We start from the raw sequence: 9,713 nt of genomic DNA, 5'->3' as shown, positions 1-9,713 counted from the left end.
CTATAATTTGCAAATAAATTCTTTAAAAATCCTACAATGTGATTTTCTGGATTTTTTTTCTCATTTTGTCTCTCATAGTTGAGGTATACCTATGATGAAAATTACAGGCCTCTCTCATCTTTTTAAGTGGGAGAACTTGCACAATTGGTGGCTGACTAAATACTTTTTTTCCCCACTGTACTTCTGCGTTATATCCTCAAAGCCTTGGCCTTGTAAGTAATATTTTCTTTATACCCACAAAACTGTTCTTAATCTTCCTGGATTTGAGGTCTAACATCATAATGGTATCATCTGGAAAAATATAGTGTACTTCACACAAGGATGAGCTGGAAGCGCACCCTCTTAAATTATAACTGTTTTCGCTGGGAGTCACCTGTATTGTAGAAGCTGATATGCTGCAAATATAGTAATTAGAGCTGCAGTATGACCTGCTCGGGTCTCAGATAACCTGATGACATCTTTGAAATGCCGCTGGAGTCATTCTTTATAAAGAGGTTACAGAACATCCACCTTGACACTGAGAGAAACATGTTAGGAAATGCTTTATGTATTAACAATAACCTCAAGCATCTATGCATTGACGTATCTAATAATAGATATCTTTAAACTTATCTCATCTTTAAACAACACTTATCTTTAAACAACTTTTCTAGTCATACGCATGCAGCATGTCTGCGGTAATGAAAAACGTCTTGGCTCTGTAATGTCAAATTAAACGGATGGTTTTCCCAAGATGCACCGTTCATAATGGTCTCTTCCTCTTGTAAGTATGTTTACAATACACTGGCTTCAATATTACTTTGATTCTTCACTCTCAAGGGTTTCTGTGAGAAACGGGGCAGAAATGTCAGTTGGCAATTACTGTCAAATGTATTTCTCTGCTCATTTCTTCTTGCTCTCCTAATTTTCCAAATTCGTTTCTCATTAGATGGGTGTCAACAGAAATAGAGGCCTCATTTGCATGTGTTGTGTCAGTCAGCATGTCTCCTTATCCCAGCGTTAGAACCTCTTAAATGCCCATTTTCTTAACTATTTCTTGAATTTACAGGATGGGGTCTTGAAGCGCTGCTGCTTCATTGGGATGGAGGAAATCAAATTCTTTTCTTTTTTTTTTAAATTATTTATAAAATTCCCTTTAGATAAAAACTAATGTCAAGAGGCCTCATTTGCATGTGTTGTGTCAGTCAGCATGTCTCCTTATCCCAGCGTTAGAACCTCTTAAATGCCCATTTTCTTAACTATTTCTTGAATTTACAGGATGGGGTCTTGAAGCGCTGCTGCTTCATTGGGATGGAGGAAATCAAATTCTTTTCTTTTTTTTTAAATTATTTATAAAATTCCCTTTAGATAAAAACTAATGTCAGGTAAATTAAAATATGTAATTAAATTAAAATATATAAAAAAAAAATAATAATGTTTTCTATTTGTTATATAATAATAATAATAAATATTTTATTAAAAAAATATAAAACAAATATGAAAATAAAAGAAAGTGGTTGTGCATGGCGCCTCCATTAACAGTGTTAACTAAAGTAAAGTAAAGTAAAAATAATTGTGTCAAGCGTTAGTGTTATGTACACACACACACATACATACACACATACATACATACCTTACAAACTGGCCAGACAACAAACAACAGAACAGCGCACACTGAGGATCCTGTGGGAGAATCAAGGAGGCAGATATCCTTGTGGACTGCCATAAACACAGGGGAGACAGAATGTGGCAGAAAATAATTGATGCTTCACCTCAAGCAGCCATCATGCCAGTCTATGATATGAGCCAAGTCACAGTGCGCCAGTTCCCACAATCCAACCACAGGCTTAAGGTTAACAGCCAAGATGTTGAATGAAACGGAGCCATGGCATGGACGGCTGACTGCCAGAGCCTCTGTGACCTGAGGAATCCTCTATGGAATAAAGAAATGCTCATTTTTTTTATCTGATTTCAAAATGAACTGGATCAGGACTGATGCCATACTGCAAAAATCGTATTAGGATAGCTCTGATTGTGAGAGAAGACAGAATTTTTCAAATCTAGCTCAACAGAAAACAGATTTTTAGCATCATCTTGTCTGCATGCATGCTAATACTGCTGGAGTTGTACCACCAAAAATGAAATTTATATTTGTATGAGGATCTATGGTTGGCGTTCAAGTAAAACCCCTTTTTTTTCTTCAGAAAACAGTGAAATTGATCTTACTGCAATGATAAAAAAAATGTGGGCAAGGATTCGAATAAAACCTTTGTTCCATGGTACATACAACCTTGCTGAACACAAAAGCAGTTACCAACACTGTTCACAAAAGGGTTTTGTTGATGCGGTAACACCCACAAACAGAAGCTCACACACCTGAACACAAACAACGCTAAAATACAGTGTTTACAGAGTGCTTCACAGAACAGCGGACCGAGGGACTGGATGGCATTGCTGGAGAGAGCTAATCACAGAACTGCAGCTGGCCCGAGGGAGAACTCACTATCAGATCTGGAACAGAAGCCGTCAGTACTGCCCAGTGGACACTTCACCACACACAGAAGCATCTGTGCAAACAAAGACAGGTAAATACACACTCGCTGTCTCAGGCTCTCTTCAAATTGAGCTCAACAGCAGGTTTCCAGAAGTCTGAAGAGATTTCGAAGCGGAGCCCCTGCTACCATGTAACCGAGAACCACACCAGAAGAGCTCAGCAGAGACCTGGATAAAAAAAATGTGGGCAAGGATTCGAATAAAACCTTTGTTCCATGGTACATACAACCTTGCTGAACACAAAAGCAGTTACCAACACTGTTCACAAAAGGGTTTTGTTGATGCGGTAACACCCACAAACAGAAGCTCACACACCTGAACACAAACAACGCTAAAATACAGTGTTTACAGAGTGCTTCACAGAACAGCGGACCGAGGGACTGGATGGCATTGCTGGAGAGAGCTAATCACAGAACTGCAGCTGGCCCGAGGGAGAACTCACTATCAGATCTGGAACAGAAGCCGTCAGTACTGCCCAGTGGACACTTCACCACACACAGAAGCATCTGTGCAAACAAAGACAGGTAAATACACACTCGCTGTCTCAGGCTCTCTTCAAATTGAGCTCAACAGCAGGTTTCCGGAAGTCTGAAGAGATTTCGAAGCGGAGCCCCTGCTACCATGTAACCGAGAACCACACCAGAAGAGCTCAGCAGAGACCTAACTATTGTAATTTAGACTTATAATTAATGACTAAACATGAATAACTTTATACTGTATAATATTTTTTATTCAGTTACATCACTCCCAAAGCTTCATGGGTTGTGTCCATAAAAGACATTCACAGTACTATAGACAGACAGATAGATAGATAGATATGCTGCAAATCACCAGGACTAGCTTGTCACAGTAATGAAAATGTAAAATGTAAAACAGAATGTAAAACAGAAGGACTGAAATGAGAAGAGGTGACAAGAAAATACATTTTGTTTTGAGTGACACAAGCCTCTTGAGAACAGACACGGTCAACGCTCACTGATTCCCACTGATTTATCCAATGAACAGAAAGAGATTATAAACGAGCAGCAATAATGGGTTTATAAATGAGGCCTCGCCCACCTTGTTCATGCATGTGGCATGAATCACACATTTGGAAAACAGCATACCTTTGACAAAAATAGCAAAGATGCCGGTGCCTAAACAGGGAGTGTTATTTTCTAAAAGGGTCGATGAAGACGACCTAGATTTGAATAAATTAGGCAATACATAAAAAAATGTGTATCTTTATAAAAAATAATCTGCATATAGCTGAAAAGAAAAAGGGTTTAGAAAGGGTGAATCTTAGGTAACAAAAATGTATCGAGTCATACAAAAATAGAACTGCACACGTTGTGGGTGGAGCCTAAAGGCTTCTCCCTCTAAACATTTTTTTTTTTTATCCGTGCTATCCAAGAAAAGTAGAGATCAAATCTCACAGGAGGTCTGGTCTTGCCAAAGAGGCGATAATGTTTAAAGAGCTTTTAATTCTGCTCCATCCCATACCCATGGGAAATACCCTCCAAACCCAGTGCAGAAAAATCGCTCTCTGCTACAGTGTGCTTTCCTATTTCAATTCTCAAAGTTCTCAGCTCCTATGTCAGATGAGCGTCTCATGTAATATAGAAGCTGGCAAGGAATCTTCCCCATCTGTGGTGCTAAGTGATCTATGAATCCGAATTTCCAGCTCTGCCTCTGATTGCTGACAAGAGGTTATACACACAGCGCTGTGACCTTATTAAGAAGAGACGTGAAATTAAAGATGACATGAACAATATGAAGCTTTAAGAAACAGAAGATAATGATAGTTTAGAAAAACTCTAGAAATCACGCCATGTAAACATCATGCATCTCCCAGGACCTTAAATGGATATTTCAACCAAAAATGAACATTCTATCAACATTAATTCACCCTCATTTTGTTCCAGATCTGTATGACTTTCTGTGGAACACAAAATATGATATTGTGAAGAACTGTTTTGGTCCACACAATGAAAGTTAATGGGATTCACTGTCGTTTTGGACTCCACTGACTTTCACTGTATGGACAAAAACAGTTCTTAAAATATCTTCGACAAAAGAAGTCATACAGGTTTGGAATTACATGAGGATGAGTAAATGATGACAGAATGCTCATTTTTGAGTGAACTATCCCTTTAAGGCACACTGACAGAAAAAAAGTGCAACGATTGTATAGCTTTGTACCTTATTAACCCCTAAAGGCTCAATATTAATAGCTTAAATGACTAATAGGCACCCTTTAGATTAAGGTATAAATGTTCAGATATGTTCTGATTGGCTGTGATTGTGTCAAACAGCAGTTTTGCATTCAGTCTGGAGAGAAAAAAATTGAATGCTTTTGAAAACTTGTGGCATCTGGTATGGACACAATGTATATGGAGTGGCTGCTAAAATTTCAGCTTTGCATCACAGGAATAAATTAAATTATACAATATAGAATATATTAAAATACAAAACTGTTCTTTTAAATTGTAATAATATGTCACAAGCACAAACTGATTTTACTGGATTTTTGATCAAACGAATGCAGACTTAGTGAACATAAAAGACTCATATTCAGAAAATTTAAAGCAGTGCTTTGGAAATATGAAGTGTGCAGCCATAATAGATCATCATCGTAAAGCTAGTATAATCTTAAAAACCTGCCTGTACCTCCAGCCAAAAAACAATTGCTCTCAAGACTCTGCAGGCCAACAATTCTCAGATACCTGAGGCCCTTCCAGGCCCTTTGGAATAAGTGATGTGGTCACTTGATATATGATGCAAGAGGTGCCAAAAGTCTGGGAGCTGATCTCGGACATCTCCTGACAGCCCAAGGGAACATGGCAGAAACTTAGGAGGGCCACTCGCCACTGATGACCCAATAAATAATGGGGGCGTACATGTCTTTGTCAGTGGCACACTAATCTATAGTCTTTTAATTAATTTCTTGTGAAACAGTTGATGGGCAAAGAAAAGCCTATCATGCACACGGCATAAACAGATGGCAACGTAACTGTTTTTAGAGACCTAACTTGCTGTCTATTTCCTGACACCTCATTAGCTGATCAGCAACCTTGTTAAAAGCCACTGTTCTGCACAAGAGAGCCATTAAATGCTCACAGATGATTGTAGCTAGCTGACATGTAGCTAGCAAAACTAATATGTTAATAATGAGCACAAGCCGACAAAATACATAGATTTCATGTGCAATGCATTATAATGACCTTGTATCCACACTTTGCAAATATTAAAGGAACACGCCACTATTTTTGAAAATAGGCTCATTTTCCAACTCCCCTAGAGTTAAACAGTTGTGTTTTACCGTTTTCGAATCCATTCTGCCGATCTCCAGGTCTGGCGGCAGCACTTTTAGCTGTAGCTTAGCACAGATCATTGAATCTGATTAGACCATTAGCATCTCGCTCAAAAATGACCAAAGAGTTTAGATATTTTTCCTATTTAAAACTTGACTCTTTATGTAGTTACATCGTGTACCAAGACCAACGGAAAATGAAAAGTTGCGATTTTCTAGGCCGATATGGCCAGGAACTATACTCCCATTCAAGTGTAATAATCAAGGAACTTTGCTGCCGTACCATGGGTGCAGCAGACGCAATGATATTACGTAGCGCCTGAAAATAGTCCCCAGCTAGGTAATAGGAAAAATATCTAAACTCTTTGGTAATTTTTGAGCGAGAAGCTAACAGTCTAATCAGATTCAATGATCTATGCTAAGCTGCAGCTAAAAGTGCTACCACCAGACCCGGAGAGCGGCTGAATGGATTAGAAAACGGTAAAACAACTGCTTAACTCTAGGGGAGTTGGAAAATGAGCCTATTTTCAAAGATAGTGGCGTGTTCCTTTAAATATACATATAAAGAAATATTTAAAATAAATTATATACAATACTTACAAACTACTTTTTAAAAGCTTGAGGTCGATATAATATTTTAATGTTTATAAAATAAGTCTCTTGAGCTCAACAAGGCTGCATTTTGATTAAAAAAAAAAACAGTAAAAACAGTAATATTGTGCAATATTATTACAATTTAAAATGCGTGTTTTCTATTTTAAAGTATATTTTAAAATGTAATTTATTCCTGTGAAGGCAAAGCTAAATTTTCAGCAGCTTCAGTTTTCAGTGTCCTTGTCAGTGTTTATGACCCTTCAGAAATGATTCTAACATCCTGATTTGGTGCTCAAGTAGTATTTCTTATCATCAATACTAAAAACAGTTGTGCACAATGTTTGTGCTTAATATTTTTGAGGAAACTGTTATACATTTCAGAATTCAAAATCTTTTGTAACAAATGTATTCTAATGCATAATTTCTAATCCTTGCCTGATAAAAACATGAAAAATTCTAGCTATATAAAATATCTATATAATTATGGATTAATAAACACACATCGTATATTTATTTATCTTCATATAATCTATAAAGGTACAAAAATACCATATAGTACAAAATTACAAAGTACATAATACTAGTGTTAATTTCATCAGATATTTTCATTTTAGTCTTAGTCCCGTGTTAAAATGTTGTAGGGTATCAGACCGAATCAGACAATGTAAGATTTGATAAAGAACAGTTGAAACACGAGGAGCCGAATTCCACAGAAGCCCAAGACACAGGATGTCGTAAATCAGATCCTGGTGCCACAAGCCTGAACCAACCAGCAGGTTTGAGTAGCTCACAGCATTTAAACAAAAGAACACTTGTTGACAATTCCAAGGAGATTGTCAATTTTGGGGCAAGTAATTAAGATTAATGGTCAAAAGTGATGCACGGTGTGACCATCACATGGTAACCAGTGATAGCAATCACAAGCTCTTTGGATTGGCTTCCCCCACCTCTGAGACAGAGAACAGACTGAGATTCTTTACAGACATTTTAACCTCTCTGGTCTTCACAGAACGTATCCTTACGTCCACAGAATGCTACAGAAACTACCTTTCCATGTAGTGTTTTGTGCTCACAAGTTAATGTCTTAAACTGCCAATCTTGTTACTGTACTATTTAGTGTTTTCACTATATTTTGGATATAAATATCCATTGCAGAATTGATGTCATACGGCTCGTTCAATGAATCGGTGGCCGTCTCAGTGATCAGCCGTAAAACAGTGATTCTGTCCAAATTCCCTTTAAAATCTTAAATGATTCCCTTTGAGCTAAATTGACCTGTTTCCCTTACAATGTCCTTGTTAGTTTTTATCATATTTATTCAACCTTATCCTATTTATTTTTAGTCAAGTTTTAGTCGACTAAAAGTCTCAACATTTTAGTCTAATTTTAGTCCAAGAAAACCTGAAGTATTTTAGTCTAGTTTTAGTCAATGAAAACTTGACATTTTAGCAATAAGATTATTATTAATTAACCGTACAATATTCATTTTGGCAGCCCTTTTTAATTTAGTCTTACTCAAATGTACATTTTAGTTATCATATTAAGACAACCTTGTCCTGTTTTTGTTTAGTCAAGTTTTAGTCATTTTCATCATTCTGTATAATGGTTAAACTGCTAAAAAATATTTTTTTTCTCAAAATTATAATCATAATGATTGTTGTCATTTGAGAAATTTACTTTTGCATTTCAGGTATTGCACTTTCACCAGTAAGCACAAATCAATATAATGTGGACACATACATGGTGTATTTTATCTCATCTAGTGTACTGATTTTATTATAGCAATCTCTCTGTCTACATTATGAAAACAGCTAAAACAAACGAAAAATATTATAACAGTGAATTTCCTAGTAATTCCAAATGGCAATAGCCTATTTCTCTATTAAAACAACAGCGGTTGAGTAAGTGCATTTATTCAGCGATCACAATCGCAAACAATAGAATCGAGATCTCATGACAGAACACAGACCGGCTGAGTGAGGCTTTCATTTTGATCGCTAAACTCCAGCTTGTTTGTGTATTCAGATCATTGGCGGCGGCGCATCCGCAATGAGGAGCGAGCGTGTGCGCATGGTTGCCAGATTGCTTATAATAAGCAAAACACCGGGTAGAAAATGTATGAATGTAACAGCGAAGCTCTGAATCAGGGATTAGAACTCTTGATATCTGGCAACCGCACGCATGAAATCTCGCGTAGTAGAGACGTGTAGAGCAGTCCGCAATAACATTTTGTTTCCTTTTTTTGCCGAAAATAAAAAGAGGTTTTTGGTAAAGTTTTTATCTTTTTTTGAATACATTTTAGTCTCGTCTTACTTCGTCAACGAAATTGCATGTTGATATAGTCTTAGTTATCGTTTATTGACCTTATTGTCGTCTTGTCTTAGTCATAGGAAAAAAGCTTGTCAATTAACATTTTTCGTCATTGTCTTCGTTAACGAAATTAACACTAATACAGTACATAATTATACAAGAACTTGACAAAAAATGATGCACAAAATAATATCAAGAATAGCATGTCATGCACAATATAACATGTCAAACTGCAGGACACAGCTGTCACTGCCTGACCTGCCATGTCTACAACCGACTCTTAAAAAAAGAGAGAAAAAAAAAACAATTTCTCTCGGCTCTGTTTGCTATACTGAATGGAAATTTCTTGCTGAGCTAATCATAAAATAGATGTGGGATTGCCTTATCCACAAAAGACACCTATATACTGTAGCTGTCTCAAAAAGCAGCCGAAATGAAATCAGACAGCTTAATCATTTGCAATTTCAAGCTGCAATTCCAACGATGACTAAAACGCTGTCTAGGTAGGTTAGATACTCCCAGATTCCACTGAGCACCATAACTTGCAAGTCCGACAGGATAAAAACAATAATGTTTAATTATTTTATGCAGACTGGTATCTTTTCTTGCTCTTCGACAGTCAGACATCTGGGGGAATGGATCCTATATAATGACTGCTTATTTGTGCAGCAGAAAGAGGTATATAGTGCATTGTGGGTATCAGGCCACTGGCCCAGAGAGCCTTAATGGGTGCAACTATGGAAACCAAAGGACATTTATCACAAGAGTGCAGGGCTATCTAAGTGTACTGATGGTGATTAACTCACCTGTGGCTGCTATAGCTGAAAGTAAGAGGGGGTAAGAGATAATAGGCCTGATGAGAGGCTATAGGGAACTATAACAATATAAGAATAACAAATGCACACTACTATTTCCACTCGGATTCATAATGGTTACATAAGAGAGGCCAAGGGAGGAGATGAACCATAGGAGTGAGACAGAAAAA

General features: G+C 37.1%; 1 protein-coding gene across 1 annotated transcript in view; it reads right to left on the bottom strand.

Annotated features, from left to right (window-relative positions):
• Nucleotides 1-9,713, bottom strand: part of LOC107558573 (syndetin-like) — a 112,032-nt gene that overhangs the window by 32,026 nt on the left and 70,293 nt on the right. The window lies entirely within an intron of this gene.

Source organism: Sinocyclocheilus grahami, unplaced genomic scaffold (genome assembly GCF_001515645.1).
Source record: "Sinocyclocheilus grahami isolate Dianchi unplaced genomic scaffold, SAMN03320097.WGS_v1.1 scaffold650.1, whole genome shotgun sequence".
Classification (NCBI taxonomy): domain Eukaryota; kingdom Metazoa; phylum Chordata; class Actinopteri; order Cypriniformes; family Cyprinidae; genus Sinocyclocheilus; species Sinocyclocheilus grahami.
Note: the sequence above shows the minus strand (reverse complement) of the source record. Positions and strands in the feature narration are given on the sequence as shown.